General features: G+C 36.3%; 1 protein-coding gene across 2 annotated transcripts in view; it reads right to left on the minus strand.

Moving 5' to 3' along the window:
* Positions 1–20,309, minus strand: part of SYT1 (synaptotagmin 1) — a 336,960-nt gene that overhangs the window by 192,805 nt on the left and 123,846 nt on the right. The gene's annotated exons all lie outside the window — the stretch shown is intronic.

Below are 20,309 nucleotides of genomic sequence, written 5' to 3' on the forward strand. Positions count from 1 at the left end.
TTGTTGCCACAGTAACTACTGAGCACAGTTCCTGCATCTGGACAGCAGGATGAATTAAAATGTCTTACACTGACAATCAGAAGTAGACACATCTCAAAGCACTGAATTCGGTAAATGTATTTTCCTAACGCTTCGTAGGAATGAATATGCATTATGGAAATGATGCATGTGGAAGCCAAGAAGGGCCATCAGGCTTATCCAACTAAACCATGATCAGCAGCAGTCCAAAAGAATAACCTTCAGATTTTTGCTGACTACACTGGCTGATGACCCATACCAAAGGTTCACAGCACTTGTGACCACAGACCTTTCCTAAAAATCATACTTCTACAGTGATGCACAGACTGACTAGATGTTTCCTCCACAACTGCTTAAGTTCACAGCAGGATAAGACAATTTCTTTTGTGCAGCTTTCCCTATTGGAATGGCATGAAAGGCTGTATGGGAGAAGTCAGTAGCAAGAGTGAGAGAAGGAGAGGAATCAGACCACAAAGCACACCCAAAAACTGAAATTGTGTATTATTTGTTGGGGAAAAAGGAAGACATCTGACTGAGGCCCAAGTGATTTTGTTCTCCATCTTGCCTGAAATTATCCTGTCTCTACCTTTAAACTGTATCTTGAATGAGGCAGCCCGGCCTCATTCTGTCTGATGCCAAGGGACTGTCCATACTTTGAGACACTCATTATGAAGATGCTCTCACACAGCTCTCCTTGCCAGCTTCACTGTCACATATGGCACACAGGATGTAGGGTTTAAAAGAAAATATGAGGYGAAAATGAAAGTGCTGCACTGATTAACTGTTTGGACTTTTTTGAAGCTGTTCATTTCCTGAGTTTCAGGGCCCATGATAATGAATAATAACCTAAGATCACCACAGCAAATTGCTAAATCAGAGCTGTAGGTTTTCATTTGTTATGATTCTTTCAACAAATCAAACAGCCCACAACATTTAATTTTTTTTTTTACCCCAGGAATTCGAGTACCAAAGAGAGCAGGAGTGGTGGCCAATAAACGGAGCAAGATGCTGTCAGCTTTGTTCAATCAAACTCTGATATTAAGTCTTTTAACTTTGAACCTCATACTGCTCTGTAATACATGGATCAGAATTTTTTTCACTTCACACCATCCTACATCCAGCCTTTGTTGGATTTTTGCTACAAGGATTTAAGTCAGTACATTGCAAAAGTAATTTCTGCTAAATCAATCCCAAGCTCATTTCTGTTTACATTTACTCACAAAACTCCTTTGACATTATACTGTCCAAGCCTAAAATACAATTACAACTGTAGGACAGATAACACATTGCAATTAACGTTCTAGCCAATACTGTGGGTTTAAGTTTAAAAATGAACAACGGAAAATATCTTGGTACTGCCACAGATTCATAATTTGTAACTTTTATACAAACAGGTATCAAAATAGAATTTTATTGAGACACCAAATAATTAACTACACATTTTATTTAACTTGTATCTTCAAACATGGAAAGGAGAAAGAACTAACACACATGGACCCAAGCACTTACACTTCAATAGAACACATATTATTAATCAAAACATGAGACAGGGTGGGGGAAAGGGGCAAAGAGAGAGAAAGTCTTCTATAACACTATTCTACAGAACGGTGAATTTTTAACAGGAGATTTAGAGAACAAAGAGGAAAAACTAGCTTTTTTTTTGTGAAATAAATATGTTAGACCTGATACCTAATCTTAAAAAATATTTTTTTCTAACTTCAGCCTTATTTAAATACCCATTAGCTAGTGTATGAAATTCCTCTTCACTTGCTCTCTTAATTTCCTTCAATACTCCCATGACACTCAGTGAATGGCACTGTCTTTGAGGTGGATGTGAAGTCCAGCTGGACTGGAAGTGTTAAATATTGGCTTGGCTTTCTTTTTCCAGTTCTGGACTGAATCATTGGCAGAGTCCTGCGAGAAAGTCTGCCTATCACTCAAGAAAAGCGTTCCAAGTCCAACTAGTAACACTAAGCTATCATTTTCAGCTCATTAAATTCACTCCCCTATTTAACAATTAAAAAATTATAAGTATAAAAATAGGAACATTTGAGTGTATAATCTACCAGTATATTAAATGCGTTTTTGCATTAATTTGCAATTCTRTGTTTGACCTTGGTATTTTCCAAGGTTCTGACAATCAAAAAAGCAAAACAGCTTGCTGTAAACACATACTAACCAGATTTCTTGAGAAACTAAGATGGCACAATATTAAGTGAGTTTATTAAAAAAGGCTTAAGCTCTGAAGTAAACTGTGACTTATTGACAGACTGAAAAATACATCATTATCCTTTCATGGCAGCCACTTAAACCTCAACACAATGCTCTATTAGACCCTATAACTGAATTATATTCTTGCTTTGTCCTCCAGCTGAGTAAGTATGATTTATACACCAATTTTAAGAAGTAAAATCAGCAGTTTACTGTAAAAGATATCTATCTTCAATCTAGAGTTTACGGATTTTGTCATATGCAGCAATATACAAGAAACTACTTAAAACACTATAGGCAAAAACCTCAGACTTATGAGTAGTCAATAGTTCTGACTATTTTGAGAGTCTGTTTATGTGCCAAAACTGCTGACCATCAGCATTCACACACTGACTATCTTCTTCAAATTAGTTAAAAATACAATACCAGGGAAAAAAGACATTTTGAGAAAAAAAAAAAATCATGAACCTTTTAAGAAGTTTTACATCCTTACCTGTTCCCAGTCTGGTAAAAGGTTCAGCCTGGCACCAGAAATGTGTTGATTTTTTTGAAGTGTCTAAATCCGTCTAATCAACAAGCCTTAAGAAAAGAAGTCCTTGGTTCATTTACTTGCAGTAAAGACAAGTATCAGCAGCCACATCCCTATCAACCAAATTTCCATCTACAATCAACTCATTCCTGCTAAGAACTGGAAAAACCAATGATTTGTACTGTAGAGCAGGAAGAAATGTGGAAATCATGCTACATACAGAAATCCAGAGTAGAAGCAGCACGTTTTCCTATGAAGCCTTACAGGCAACCAGAGAGGATGAAAGAACATGAAAGACACAGACTTGACTGGCTTTCAGTCACACAGGAAGGAACAGATGAAGATATGAAACATCTTCTAAGGGGATGGCTGTCAGCGTGCACAGATTTGTACGCCCTGGGATCAACACCGGCCAAGGAGACTGGATAGGGAGAAGGGATGGAAACCAGAGACCAGCCCAGTAGCCAAGGGAGGAATGTGAGCCAGAAAAAGGAGTGAAGAGACAGAGGGCAGGAACTGAATTGGGACAGAAGCATGAAGGAGCAGGTGGATACAGTATGGAAAAGAGCACACAAGCATGTGGCATGTAGCATGAGGAATTCAGAGGAGACTCTATGTGAAGACAAAAACCATCACAGGTGGAAGAAATCCAGGGAAAAGCAGTTGTGGAAATAGAAGCAAAGAGCAATGCTATAGAGAAGCGCTCCCCCACCAGTATCTGGCTTTGACCTCTTTCTCAGCACCTTCCTGCTCTCCACAAACAACTATGAAATCTGCTAACAGTGTGTCTTGCCTCCTTTCAATTTTAAAGCCCTCAAAAGAGGGCTTTTAAAGCATTATATGCCACAAAAATGTAGCATTCTGAAATAATCAACATGTTAAAGGTCTTGTGTTAATTGGACACACAAAATGAATGAAAACTTCTTGTGCATTCTGTGCCTTATTGACCCATTTGTAAAACGGAACTAAATTTTTTTCCTTTTCCACATGGGTGCTGCAAGTTTCTTAGTATCCAAGTAATAGAGCTAACTGTCACAGAAAAGGGCAGAAAAAACCAGTAATAATCCCATCTTCAGAGAAAAATGTGAGTATCTCACTAAACAACAAGGATGAAACAGAAGTATGAGCATCTGCTGCTTCCCTAAGCATTCTCCAGTTCACTTTTATTCTGGAACCTTCTGCCTCAGTTTGTTATATGATCTGCCTATTTTATTATATGATCATGCAACTAAAATTGCGTATGTTGAGGCTAATGGAAAGGCTTATTTATTACTGACAATTTATATTTTTCCTATGTCTGACAAAAAACCTGTAGTTTTCAGTCTGTCAGTGTGTGGAACTATCAACAATGCATTTAAAATTCTACTACTGTTGTGATTTAAGAATTATATCCTCCAATTTAGTAGCCCAGAAAAAAACATGCTGCCACTCACTTCCCCTTTTCCCTCCAACTGGAAGCAAAAATGGCACAGATCACGGGTTGAGATAAGAACAGTTTACCAGAAATAGCAATGAGATAAGAAAACAACTAACTAGTAACTGCAACAATAAAAGGAAGAACACAAAGAAACTATTTGCACATAAAGCCCTCCACAATATGAACAGCTCTTCCCCACATCTTCTCCCACTGGAAAGAACTTCAGAAGCAGAACTTACTCCCTTACTCCCACCCCTGGCAATGAGGTGAGGTGCTACAGAAAAACCTCCAAGTCACACCCCCCCAGCCACACTCCCTCCCAGCGACTGCCAAAAAATGAACTCTCTTAATTATTTGTTAAATTTTTCTGTCCTGTCAGAACTAGGACAACTACATTATGATGAGACTTAATTAACTGTACAAAAATTACATGAGAACTTGGTGGAACCCTTTTTCATGTTAAATTATTTCCATTCCAGACTCCGATTTGTGGTGATTAAACACAAAGAACTACCTCTTTCAGCATTGTCACCATTGCATCACTGTAGCCCAATAACTTGGAGTTTTAACATCAAAACTGGAAAAAGGAACTTACATATATCTATATACACAGATGTAAAGATACATACACATAATATACACATACAAATTTTCATAAAAGGAAAATAAATGTGCATTAACTCCTCTCCCTGTCTCTCCTCCCCACCCCAACACTTCAGCCACAATTTTATATAAACATATCTCAATGAGAGAAAGACTGGATGTGGTTGACAACCACAAACAACAACCCAAATTCAATCTTTTTCCAAGTGTAGGAATCCAAAAACTTCGTTTTATTTTTTGCACAGGACTGAAAATGTGTTTTATTTCCTGCATTAAAAGAACAGTTGTTCTTGTATTACTTGCTGGATACAAAATGAATACGGAAACTTTGTAATATGATGAAATGATAAAACTTTGAACCAGCCGTAAACATTAATAGATAATGCAGTCTACTATGCTTTGTTAGATCCAGGCCAACTCTCCTCTTTCTAAAGTTATTGCAAAATTCAGGATAGACATTTAAAAATCCAGCAATACAAAATGTATTTTGCAAAAAAAATTAGGTTCTTGTCTGTACTGGTGACCTTTTCATACTCATTATACATTCGCTAACCTTCCATTCTACTTTGCTGCTACTCATTTATGAAACACAATACTCATCCACAATGAAATAAGTTATGACAGCATAGATTTAACTTGCAATATTTTTAGACAATACTGAAGTCATGTTTTCAGACTTTTTTTTGCGATTGCTCCATGTGTTTTCTCACCTGAAGTAGTCATTGCATCAGGTTATCATTTCATTTATTCAGATAAATGGATAATAACCTGAAGGCTAGCATTTCCAAGCCATTAAAAATGTATTTATTTGTAACCCATTAGCTCATTTTAAACACCTAATTTGTCCATGTATAATTTCAAGCCAAATAGCTCCAAAACAAATCACAGGCACTTAATCAAAGAATACTGTGTTCCTTCATGGATCTTTTGAAACTGAACTGGTTTTAGTCTGCAAATTTGAAAAAGAGAGTTGCCACCTTGCTTGGGCCTTCCTGATACATGCAAAACAGGAATTATATTCCATTGAAAAACCTAGGGGAAACCAGCCATAGTGAAATTCTCATTTCCAAGGTAAACACAGCAACAAATTACATACAGATGAACATTAAGCATTTACAATGGAGTAACTGGTTGACTGAAGAAAATCTGTTCCTTTAACATGCAGTAGCTTTTACAAGGGAACTGAGGGAACAATCTAATTTTCATTTCAGCCTCAGTTTGACAAGAGGTTGACAATCAACACACAGAGTGTTCTGGACTACAGTTATGTTATCCACTGTAGGGTAAATTCATTCATCCAAATTGGGTTAGGCAGTTTTAGCCTTCCACATCCCAAGATTTTCCTGAGTGAGCTCTGTGGAATTCTGCAAGCTAATTTTTTATGCTCGGGAAAAATTAAGCTCATATGATCTTTAGCTGAAATATGACTGGAGAGGGAAAGTGGCAATAAGAAACTGGAAACAAGATAAAATGGAAGAAGAAAATGTTGAGCACAGAAGTAAGATAGAAGTCCAAGAAAGGAAAAATGGGTAAGCCCATTAAGTGAACGCTTAAAAGGGAATCGATTTCTCAGTGAAAATTTGGTGTAAAGAGGAGGAGACTAAYGCATAAAAATAAAGACAGAATACAGAAAGTGAGTTTCTTTTTTAATGAAGCTACCTTATTCAGCTTTTTGATTTTCAGATTTAGTAAGGAACTAGATACTTCTAGTAACAAAAACACATGACAAATGATGACTTTTGGCGAAGAAAGCATGGCATACTCCCCTCAAACTCATGGTGCGAAGCTGTGTGGCCACTCCTATTATTCCCTACTTGAAGAACTGACAAGACAGCAATGCCTGTAATACACTTTCAAGTTCATTAATATGATTAAAATCCAGAGAAGCTTTGCATCTGTTTTTCCAGTGTTTCAGACTGAAAGCTTTCCAGATTGATAAAGGATAAAAGCTCTATTGGTGAGACAAAGAAGTTTCGTTTTGCTTGCATAGCAAATCCAAATATATTTTTCTTAATACATGCCAGATGTTGTGAACTCATAAAGCAGCAGCTCTGAAAAGCTGTAAGAGAAGCATCATTCTGAGAATCTGTGCAAATTTAGAGAACTCTTCCACTGGAGATGGAAAGAGCATGCATTAGTAAAATCATACTGACCTTGATAAAACTGGCCTAAAACAAGATATTTGAAAAATAATTATGGAATATTTGACATTAAAATGTCAAAGTTTTATGCTGAGAAAATTCCTGGATTTTGCCTTAAAATCTAGTTTTAATTTTACACATTGTACACTTCAATTTATACTTCTTGTATATGAATTCAGGTGAAAACATGGCATGACAAACTGTTTTGTTATTCCAGCAGCATGTAATACTAACTTAAGCAAGTTGTATTTATGGATCACAATGATTTTTACTTGTACACAAAGTATTCTGTGGGAGAACACAAGAAAATAATAAATTGAAACCAGGAAGTTCAAACTGCATGTGAGGAAAATCATTCCCACAAGAGGATAATTAAGCAGTCTGCCCAAAAGGGGTCCAGAAACTCCATCCTTGGAGGCATTCAGGAATTGCCTGGAGAAAGTACCAAGCAATCTGGCCTAAACACAAAGGTTGATCCTGCTTTGAGCAGGACAACAGCATGGAAGACCTGTCAAGGCTCCTTCCAAAATGAATGATTATGTGATTCTAAGGCTTCAGAGTCAATCAAGATGTTTCTCTTGCTTCCTTTGCCAGACACCTGCATACATCGGCCTCCATCTCAATGTGAAAAATGAGGAACAAGTACTGCAACCAAGTAGTATTTTCTTATCCTCTTTGTTTTATGGTTTATCATCATCCTAAACCATCATCATACTCACGGTAATGAGCATGTRTGATGCTAAGACTTTGAATCAGAAAATAAAGTAACCAAAGTGCTACGCAATCAGTTATCGTATTCCAGATATCTGTGTTAAGATGAAAAGAGCAGTCAATCTAATTAGAAATTAAGTGGTTATCATATTTTAGAAATAAAATTACATAAAAAGGTTAAATAGAATATGTTATCACATAATTATTTATAAAATTGTGATTTATTTTTCCAAGACCAAAACACTTTGCAGAAAAATTACAGGAAAGACAAAACAGAAAATGAGTGTAGCTGATATGAGATGACATCTCGTGTTATGTCTGTTTCTGACAAATCATAAAAGTAATGCTGCAAACATGAAAACATTTCACATATAACCAAACAGCAAGAATTATCTGAAAATTCTTCATATACAAGTGCCAAAATCTTTTCACTGCAGAAGTCCAGAATTGTGATTAGTGTAAGTTCTAAGCTGTCTGCTCTGCTTTCCTAATTCTGCAGTGACACAATTCTGCAGTTCCAAGACAGGCAATGTAGAAAAACTACGCAGGCAAAACTGGCAGCATGCTTGTTAATTTAGAAAAACCTGGGCAGCCTAGCCTAATCTGTTTATTTTTCACATCATGCTAATGTGGTATTACAAACACAATAATCATATTACTACTATAATAAGTAAGATAAACTTTTCTTTATTATTGATGAAGTGCAAAAGAACAGTAGTCTCTTATGACCAATCTTTAGGGAAAGATGCATTTTCATCATTGAAGTTTCCCTGATCTGAATGGTTTTAATAAAATTAGGCACACAATAAAAAAAAGGCCCGAAGAGAAAAGACCAGAACTCTTACATGTAGAATAAATTCTATTTTAGAAAGAGTAACTTCTCTTCAAAGACTTTCATAGCCTACTGTAAAAGTTGTGGAGTAATAACGAACTATGATAGTGACCTGATAAGATTATTCTAGCCAGACAGAATTGCCTAACCTGGAAATATAAAATTAGTGAAGTCTATACTACAAATGCATTGTGTAGAGGTATAACATATGCAAATTAATTTCAACGATCAAGGCTAACAATTTACTTCTTATATAGCTAATTATAACTAACTGCTGGACACTTCTCTGCTTGGAAGTAAGACTGAAAAAAGTTTTGTGTTTTAAAACTGCAAAATTATTTGCAAGTAACTATGGGAACCAGCAATAACCAAAATGTCTTTTTGAGTGCAGCTTTCCATTATACATATAAACTTCATCTCTTTCCCCCCAAAGCCATTTCTTTGTTCTTCAAGCTTTGACATGAAATATCAATTCAGGTCCAAAGAGTGAATTTAACTTTTACTGTGGAACAGAAAACAACAGSACAGACAATAAGAATTGATCATTTTCACAGCTGCCTGTTACTCCCACTGAAACTGGGATAATTATATACAGTCCAGAATACAACTGCTCTACATAGTGACTCTTGATATAGGGCTATTACATATCATTCCCAACCCTATTAAAGACCATCATACATTCACTTTTATGTACTGCAATTTCAAGAGACCCTGAACATGCCCTACGAAAACAGACTTCAAAAAATATACTTGTAAATTTGAAAAATAAACCCAGAACTTGGTCACTTGAAAAAGACCACAGAATTACAGAATTTAACTCCACTGTATAGGAAAAAATGGTAGTTATTTTGATTCTCATACTCAGCAGCTAAAACGTCACATTGGGAGAAAATTCAGTTCCACATATCCACGTGTTTGTTTAAGCTGCACTATGAACTGGAAAGTCCAAACACATATAATTGAAGATATGGAAATTAATTGATCTTTTCTTCCCTAACTATAAATATCTAAATAATGTACATGGAGAAATAAGGCTTAAAGAAACCAAATATTTACTAATTGTCAGAAACTGACAGAATGGTGAACTACAGGGAGTTAATTAGGCAAATGCCTTTTGCTAAGTTACCTCAGATATGCATCTTTAATTAAAAAGCTAAAAACTTTACCTGTGCATCTTGCAGCTCTACTGGGATAAATGGGTGGCATTTTAGTAATTATATTTCAAAGGCATCACACAGTGCTTTGAATTGGATAGGCTCAGTCTCTGGGGAAGGGCCATCTCTTGGGCTTTCTTTAAGTAACATACAGCTGCTAGTTTGAAAAGTAGCATTAATGTAACCCTGGAATGAACTGGTTGCTTAACCTGATAGCAAGTGCTGTTCACTGCATGCAGGAGAGAAAATGCCGAGTTTCCACATCCAGGCATGAAGACAAATCACCTATGTGGAATAAGAGTGTACAGCTAAACACAAACAGACCACACCAGGTTATCTGACTTCCTGCCCTGTGTGTGACAGCTTTGGCAACTGCCCACCTTACAGCGCTGATTGACCAACTGAAAGACAACTTTCTTGAAGTATGGGGTCTAATGCTCCTGTAGCTATTTTCAAGATGTCAGGTTTCACACACTCTCTTACACAGTCAAGCTGCTTCAGCATGCTCTCCAGATAGTTACTGAAATTGAGGGATGTCCATGTACCATTACTGATTGCCATAAACCCCAACTGTATTAGAATTCTTTGTTAGCAGTATACCTCAAAACAGACTTGACGCCTTTCAGTCCGTGAACAAGCACCAATATAAACCAAAGACACCTAACTGTAACATCTGGGGCATCATTCAACATCATTTCAGACTACCGTAACTGCTGCCTACACATCAGATGACATTTGTCACTGCCAGATGTTTCCACTTCTTTTAACCGGCAGATTCCAGAAGAAAAATGTAAAGCTTTCTGAATGGCTGGCCATATTTTGGATGAAAATGACAGAAGCTCAAGAGAAAATACACAAAGGTCAAGGCAATGACAAGAGAATCAACTAGTGGCAACTTTTCATCAGGGTATCTAGAGAGCTTACTAATATTTTGACAAAACCTGTACCTTCATTCTTCTAGCTCTACGTTGTCATTTCTCTTCTTTACCAATGCATTTAACACATCAGTAACAACTAGCCTTTTTAATTACACCTTTTTTTACATATTTTGGATGTAAATAAATAAAAAAAAATTCAGCGTTAATGTAATTCTTGGGCCTCTTCTTTCCTACATATACTATTACCTCTTAACTTACCAAAGAACATCAACATGCTCACCCTTGTTTCTTTAATTTTAGTCTCTTGCCATTTCTGAGATAAATCAATGGCACAAGTCACATCAAATTCTAGGCAACCAAATACGTTTCACTCAATCAGAGAAGTAGGAGGTAATAATACATGTATTAATTATCTTAAATGAATGCAATTCATATGGAGATTCCTTTTAAATCTAAATAATTTATCCTTCCTCTTCTGTATTATCACTGCAAGTACCTAATTTATTTTTTCTTATTTGGTACAGCCTACTACATTTTCTAACTATTTCTACATGTGGCCTAAAAAATATTCTGAAATAACTTGAAAATAAATGAGCAAATCCTTTTTACTGGCAACACAACAAGTCCAAACATGATAACTGAACTTAAAAAGTCAGCAATGTGACAGCTGATGAATGCTTCTATTTAGAAGCATTCTGACAATCCCTGTTCTCTGATTTTGGTATTTCTTTTTCTCAGATCAGATGAGTGTTTGATTATTTGTGACAAAAAAAAATGTGTCTGAAACCCAGGGTTCTTCTCCTTCTCCTGCTTATTCCCATGAGAAGTACTAACAATATCCCAATCACTTCAAGAATACTTACATATAACCATTATCACCCTAAAAGCATTTCTAAACCCCCAGAATGAGATAACTTTCATAAGGTAGGTTGCACCACAGCGTAAGATCAACTGACACAGCTCYGGTTGTTTTAAATCAGTGAGCTCCAAGTTGTTACATGAATTGTGCAACTACCCTGTCATAACTTCCCGATAAAGAAGTTGTGACAGCACATATATTGTACTTCTAAGCTAAAAAACTGATGAAGCAACATTATGGTAAGCATAACATACATTTAATAAGAGGCAAAGCTAAACAGTCATATATGGCCCATGATGATTCACCTCCTGAAAGCCACACATTAAGTGTGGCAACACAGTCGAATCAAGTGTCATAGAAATGCCTTTACTCATATCTCAATCATAAAGATTTTAGAGAATCCTGAGAGAAGACCTCAATGCATCTTCATAGCCATGATGATTTTAAGTAGCAATGATTCACAGCTGTCATACAGTTCTAGTGTTAACTACTCTCCCTCTACCATGCAATTCATATTAATCTGTAACTCATAACCTTCCCCTTTCTCTTTTATTGACCAATAGATTAACTCACAAAAACAGTTTATTAGTAAATAGATTGTTCAACAATTTATTGAACCCTGTACAACATTTTAACCTCTCCTCTTGATGCTAAACAGAAGTGGATGTGCTGTTTCTGAAAAATAGTACCTTGCTTAATCATCCATATTTATTTTCAGGCTTTATCTGTAGCATTCAGGTGGCTGATAGTTGCATTTTAGTTATGTTGTTTCTGGGAACCTAATGCTGAAGAGATGCTGTAAACCCAAATATAATATATTGCAACAAATAAAAGGACAATTAGGATTACTAAAACAGAGCTTGATTTTTCCTCTAGAGACAAGCAGATAATTCAAATACTAACAACCCTCAGGATTTCATAATATTATGATACTTTCTTTTTTCTATGCCAAATATTAGATACTCCTTTTCACAAGCCTAATAGTATACTTTTTWAATAATGCACATTTTTTCATTTAAGACTCGCAAAATTCAGTTTCACTACAGAAATTAATCAACTGCCAGAGTTTCTGGGTTGACTTCTTTCAATTTAGCTTTGGAATTTTATCTGAGAGAAAGCAATTTGACAGCTGAGGACATAATGTTCCAGCAAAGTAGAGGAAAAAAGCGAGAGAGAGCCAAAGTGATAGAGCAAAAGTAAGACAGCATGCACATGTGCATTGAAGAGAAAAGTCACATGGGTTTCTTTGGTGCTCTGAGTAAAATATCAAATCAGCAGAAATCAGAAGCTCTTGAAACAGATCAGATATTGCATGCTATAGGCAGATAATTCGGAGAAAGTAGTATATGCTAAACCTAAGGGTTTAACAACAAAAAATGACATAAAGTTAATGTGTTCATATATAACCAAATTTACTGTGTTATATCTGAAGTAATGTAACATTATAGTCCCATACTCACAGCTGGTAGAAAAGGTAGAAAAAGCAGGAGCAAAGCTAAAAAGACAGTTTTCTGACTGAGATAAGGAGCTGCCCAAAAAACTCTGAGCTTATGCTAAAGAAGCAAATGTTTACAGAGGGAAAAGATACAAAACTCAGATTCATTCACTGGTCTGTAATACAATAAGATATCTGGGCTTAGGGAGGAAGGAATGTACACATAAAAGCTACTGCTTTATGTCTAGAAACATTTCTGATCATATAAATGGGCACCAGCCCAGCTTGAACCCCTCTCTGCAAACTCAGTTACAGTCTATTGACAGCACTCCAGTAGATGCAAGAAGATGTCCTTTATCCCTGTTGTTTTTAGAATCCCTTTTGAAATCCTTGATGAGGAAGATCAAGAACTATGGGAACTATAAGAAAACAAATTGGGTAACACTGGGTAATGATGGATCTTTTTCAGGAAAGTATCACCAAAGCAGATGTAGAAAGGAAACTAAAATTAATAAGCAAATCCAAGGGAGGGCCACAAAGATGAATCACCACTCCTATGAAGACAGGTTGACAGAATTTGGATTGTTCAGCCTGGAGAAGAGAAGGCTCTGGAGAGACTTTATAGCACCTTCCAGTACTTGAAGGGGGCTGGCAAGTGAGCTGAGAGGAATGTTTCACAGAGCACACTGTGGTAGGACAAGGGGAAATGGACTTAAGTTGAGAGAGGGGAGGTTTAGATTAGACGTAAGAAGGAAATTCTTCAGTGTGAGGGTAGTGTGGCACTGGAACAGGTTGACCAGAGAGGGTGTGGACGCCCCATTCCTGAAAGGGTTAAAGGTCACGTTGGATGGAGCATCAGAACAATCTGACCAAGGGGAAGGTGTCTCAGACCATGACAGGGAGGTTGAAAACTGATGATTTCAAAGTCACTTCCAGCTCAAACCATTCTATGATGACTTAGGCAGAGTTGACAATAAGAAAATATAAAGGGAAAAACATGGGAATATGACCAAAAGATAAAAGGAGAAYGGAGAATCGGAAACAGAAACAATATGGGGCTATAGGTTATAGCAGTATGCAGCAGATCAGTATAATTATACCAGAGCTTTCCTTTTCCTAGGCCTATCTCATTACTCAGCCTTGTAAAGGCTGCCGCTTTTTCCCAGGAGAATGAATACGGGAGGCAGGGAGAGTTTTTATTGGTAAAAAGGGCAGCAAGAAAAATTGTCTGATGCTTGTAGGACTTATTCATAGTCTTAAACAGGTATTTTTAAGATTAGGAAACACCAAGTAAGACTTTTTTTTAAGGCAGTTACATAACAACAGATATAATCTCAGTTTCTTTTAACATGCATCAAAAATAATTAGGTACTAATGAACACATTTCTCAAACGCACTGGCACCTTCTATGAAGCCTGAGCGGCTGAACAAATCAATATTCAGAACTATCTCAGACCCTGAAAGAATAACATAAGCAACAGCAGTACAGTTCCGTAGTTCTTCAAGTTCTTTGCAATACTGAGATGGTATGAGCTTATTCTTTTCACACCAGTAACAATACTATGAATTTCACCACAGGAGTGAATTCCAACCCCCCTGGAAAGTCACTATGTGCCACCATATCAGTTTTGAAAAGGAAAGCTACTCAAGAGGCTTTAATCAAGTCACTTATGTCCACTCAAAAATCTGCAAATTTCAGTATGAAAGATACCAATTCTGTTCTTCTTAAGAAATGCCTAAGGACAAAATTATAAAGTTCAGATGTACTTCCCATTTTAAAACCTACCTAAATTTGAAGGGCACATTTCCCAACAAACCGTAACTCTCCAAAAKGAATCACTGTTACCTACAGGATAAGCAATTAACAGTTTAATAGCAATTAACCAATTGTTTAATGCAGATTTAAGTTTTAAAAATCATTCTCCCTGAAGTAAAATTAGATCTTTACATAAACCCTGTCCATGTTAATAATTTCATTTAAACTAAAGATTCAACCACTGAGACATGCTTCTAAGCACAAAATCCCATCAAAAACAATAAAGGCTGCACAGTCTAAATGACATCTTACTCCTYTTTTCTAATCCTTCTTCCTAAAACCAATGTTCTTACTCGGCATCACAACTTATAAGGATGAGTGAAATAGGCTTATGGTATAAGAGCAGCCTGGGCACCATTTCTGTTAGAAATGAAAAGGTATTGGGAGACCTATTACGGGAAAGATCAAAGTGTACCTCTGTTCAGTAGCAGCAGAGACCTCCAGGCTATCATGCATTTTACACAGCATCACCAGACTTTGCAATAAATGTTTGGGAGTTATCTTTCGAAGCTTCAGCCCCTGGATCCATGTGACTGAATGAAAATCCCATCTTTCAATAAAAAACACACTTCTAAACCTTGAGAGTTTGGAAGGACTGAATCAGTCATAGAAATTGAGCAGTAACAAGAAAAACTCCCAAGTACACGGCTCACAGAAAAATAGAATCTCACAAATTTTAGTAGCTTAACTAAAGCTTTGTAATTGGTGAGACTGGAAAGACAGACTAACGTTATATGCTTTATGAACACCATGTTCAAAAACTTGTGTTGTCAGTTCAAAGTGCGGTTTTTCCATCTATTAGCACAGCTGCAAGAGTCATTGGTATGAAACACATCAATCATATCGCTCTCAGAGTTGCTGTGCAGAGGGTCCTCTCACTGCAAAACCCCGTCCTTGCCCCTTTAGCTGGCAGTGCAAAACTGAAGGTACAGCAGCAGCACACCGCAGACAAACCACTAATACATTTGATATGTTCCAGAGCACCTCTAATCACGCCTACTTTCTAACTGTTTAAATGTATATCCCCCTGCCCAAAAATCCCAATTCAAGGAATCATGCCTTTCCAAATAGACTTAATTTCAAATTCTGTGTTTTCAAAATGGTTTACTGTGAGAAAAATTCTGCAGTGTCCATTTTCAGATACTTCACATATTAATATAGACAGAGAAGATTGACATTAGAAAACATGTTTTTATGTGCTATCTTTGGTTAATGACTTCGCAAAATATTTTTGTTTATATAGAAAAATAACTGAACTTCCTATTTTCTTCCCATTTTCACACATAAATGTAGTCGATGTAGTTGTAACTTATAGTTTTAAAAAGGTCTAAGATGCATCTTTTAAAATTTTTGAATAATCTCTTGAATGAGTTTTATTTACATAAGGAAAGCACTCAAAATGTGATGTTTATAAAGGCTAAGTATTTTCAAAATAAGATTTACAGCATGAAACTTGAAAAGAAGGAAACAAAAAATCATCATTGAAGAGCCAAGTCATGCTTCAAAAAGATCCAAAACCGGCAAATAATGACCCTTAGTGATCATCCACTCCATACTGAGGGGTCATCTTAACCTGCTTGTTTCATGACCACTTGTATCATATCAGTTATCTCTTAAGCTTCATGTACCACAAATGCAATACAGCAGAGTTGACAAGAAAGTCGATCCTCTTATTTCCTAATCAAAGAATAAGACATTACAAGATCAGTGACAGAACAGGCCAACTCCAAAACTTGAAGGAAATTTGGGCTAGAAGTGACCTACCACAAATTACTACGGTACATATCCAAAGCTAACCCGGTAGTCTTTAAAAACAGATTGTACAGAAAGATTAATAATTAGAAACAAAAGGGAAATACTGATTAAAGCTTGCTCTCACAAAAAAAAAAAAAGGAGCACCAATTTACTCCAAAAAAGCATGCAACACTGCAGATGGCTACCAATTCTGTTTGATTGTACTTAGATAGAGGACTACAACAGCAGTCACCAACGTCAGCAAAGCTGCATTATGATGACACAGTATAATTCTTCTTATTGAGAGATTTTAATCACAATTATTAAAGAGAGTAACTACAAGAGAAAAAAAAAAAAAAACCCAAACCAAAAACAAATTACCAACACCTCCATTCAAAAATACACGGAGCCATAATAAAAACTGCAGTAGCAAAGAAAAAATGGCATTGAAACTCCTTTGATATGTGGATCACAGAAGCAGTTCTGTACAGTAGCTTCTTAAAAGTTGCTTCAGTAATTGTGTAATACTGCTGCAGTGTTTACCCACTGTATGAGTTAACGCCAAAAACCAACCCTTTTCTAAATGGAAATGACATTACTCTGAAACTGTCTGAGTTAAAATCATAGCCAAGTTGATATTCAATGTGATGTTTAAAAATAGCACAGTACAGGAAGACAGTATACAATACAAAAGCATAAGCTTGTTAACCCTATTGATTGAAGCTGGCTTCAAACTTCTAACAAGCAAATGACACTAATTAATATTTTGCTTTTGAAACCTAATGTGCAAAGGTGGTTAAAATCTCCTGACACAGCAGCAGACTGGGCATTTGGCTCTTACACTTAAGAAAGGTGCTGATCTGTTTTAATGTTTTTTGGTGGACAAAGAAGCAGCTGGTAAACACGCTTGTATTTCAGAATAAATATATATAGAGTAACACTGAAAAATGGAAAATGTAGCACAGATTTCCAGTTCAAAGTTTCCAAGCAATAGACAAAGTATCAGCCAATAATTTATTGAAACCATAAATGTCTCAAATGGTTAAATTCCTAGCTGAGAAAAACATGACTTCTGGGGCACATGGAAACACATCATTTGAAAATATGTCCAGAAAAGTATGTGTTTACCAATTAAAGAAAAAGCTTAGAAGCTGCAGCAGATAAATTAAATAGTAGAGCGTAATCAATCACAGTGCTAAAATGATAGGTGACAACTAAACTGAAGCCCCAGGGAACGACAACTACAGAGCCATTTTGCAAAATTAGGCTGCATAACTAGCATACCTCAAAGCAGTACAGATTCTAAATCCATGTCACAGATGTCACATTAAAAAATGCAAAGCTGTGTCTGTAATAGAGGAATGATTAAAAAAAAAAAAGCAAAATGAAGTTTTGATGCACAGGATTTTGTAAGCATGTGAGCCACAGAGAATAGACTCTGAATAATCTTGATGTGATAACCAAAACAGAGGCAATATGAACAACCTTTACATTATGCAAATGTTACAAACAACAGCAATGTTGCATGCCCATGAGCCAATGGTAAGTCTAACACGAATTTAGTTCTTCTACACATAATGGAGTTAAACTGCCCATACCATAATTTTCAGCAGGTCAAGTTTCCTCTCAGCTGCTTACAGTAAAGTCTGATTTTTGGTCATTCTTCTCCTGCACTAGCGCTTTGCTTGTGCTGACTGCTAATTCATGTCACATTACCTGAACTTACCTTTATAAACAAGAATAACAGGAAACCTGTTATTAACCAGCTACCAATTATTTTCCACTTCCATGATAAACCTCATGGCAAATCTGATTGCTGCTGACTACATGAGGACATTGAACCTTTTTTGGAACACATAAGAATTTTTCCCTGCTCCACAAAGGATATGTGCAACCTTTTGCAGTATCAAGGACAAGTGACAAAGGCCCTTGCACTTAAAATTAAGTTAAGTACACATAAACACCACAAAACATAGTATACATTATGACTTTTATTTTATCCTCTTTAAAATAAGAACAAGATTAATTTCATTTCCTCCCTGTATGGGGAATCCAATTTGTTTTTTGCCTCTCAGCGCTGGGTATTTTAAATTCTAGATTTTACTTCAGGTTGAAGGAGAAAAACAATTCTAAAACAATTCCACAATTCTAATTTATCAACTCCAGTGTCAGAAGAATGGCTGGTTACTTAGTGTATGAATAATACACAGTTCTCAAGGGTATTATCAGAAGGCCCAAAGGTACCATACATGAACTTCCCTCCATGGGTAAATGCACAGCCTGATCAAACTGGTAACATTGCTTCTTACTGATGATGGATGAGAGGTGAGAGTAATTTTATTTCTGTTTTATTATTCTAATTTCCCATATATACTCCAAAGAGAGTGTTAAATAAATTTCACATTACAGATGTTTAATAACCACTGCAGAGTTTCATTTTTGTAATTATATAATCATTATATGTTAGTTCATTTGTAGTTTATAATCATAATTCCATGGTTGATAAAATGAACTGATGGGTACTATGAAAAGGTTCTGTCAACCTATTCTGCCAGCAGAAGACAGAGAATTGGTATGAGAAGGAGTACCAGTTGATTAATTTTTTCTCACCATACACAAATAAATCCATACTATTCTGAAACAGCTGCCTCTGAGTTCTGGCCACTTGACACAGAAACACAACTGGGAGAAGATCTTCCAGAGTCAGCAGTAGTGAAATTCATTTTCTAAAAGCAGAACTTGTGGATTTTTTATATACATATATCAGTTTAATTATATAAATTGCTCAGAATTGCTAATATTTATTCATGTAGCTATCAGTCATCTGCTGCCAAAACTTCAGACCCAGAGGGAGTAAAGCATAATTGACTAGGCTGAAGGTATCCCATGCATTAAATAACAGCTCCCAAAGTTCCACCCTATCTTTCCACATGTCAAATAAAATTGCAAGAGCTGCCCCATATTACACTATGTTGCAATCCTTTGTGAATTCCTTAGGTATAGGCATATGGCAATATACGCATTATGACCTGACAATAATGCCCTTGGTCTGCAGGTATCTACTTGATACTAGAAACAGCAAGCTCAAAATCTGCCCAAGATCTGAAATATTCTGCAACGCAGCTCTGCCAAGAGTAAGAGGAGATGGCCCGGTGTGGGATATGTGAGCAGAGAATACAAAGTTCGAGCAGCTTGACTATGTGGGAAAAAGTGGAAAGATAAAGGGTAAGAAGAGATGTGACAGCATGTAGGTAATATAACCACAGGAATCACAGGGGAAAGAAGGGAAGATAAAAGGTAAGTATGACTGATAGAAGAAGAAATAAAAAAATCAAAGGACTAGATAAATAGGAGTTTTGAGAAGTTTTTTAGAACTGATATTTTTCTAATGGTTCTCTGGTACATATGTATCATTCACTAAATATCTAGGATATGCCTACTGCTAGCATAGTTTAGTACAGCACACAAATAACCAAACAGATTTACAAACAAGCATTGTGCTGTCCTTGGATTTGGTGAAATGGCACACATTTCCTTACATGTTACCACCCATCATCAAACTTGGCTGCTCAGAGATATAATGGGTATTTTTTTGGAGTTGAGGTTTACACACATTCTTTTCTAACTAAGAGTGTTATTTCCATTACTTATCAAGAAATATTCAAGATTTATTTCTATTCAAAACTAGCCTGTTCCATATGCCAGTTAGGCTGAATGAATAGAGATTTCATATACAACAATGAAGTTCCTTAACTTGTACTGCATGAGGTACTGTCAAAGATGTATTTTAAAAGGAAAACGCTGCTGAAGAACACATATTCTCTGCACATTACTTACCGTCCACAATCATCTATCACAAAAAAGGCAGGTTCTGTTGGCACCTAGCACAGAGGAGCTGTTTTGTTGGAACTGTTAACAGAAATGTGTTAACACATGTCCACCTGCTTTGTTTCTCAAAAGATATTGCCACC

This window comes from Malurus melanocephalus, unplaced genomic scaffold (assembly GCF_030028575.1).
Source record: "Malurus melanocephalus ecotype Western Australia unplaced genomic scaffold, MMel_1.1 scaffold_311, whole genome shotgun sequence".
In the NCBI taxonomy this organism is placed as follows: Eukaryota; Metazoa; Chordata; class Aves; order Passeriformes; family Maluridae; genus Malurus; species Malurus melanocephalus.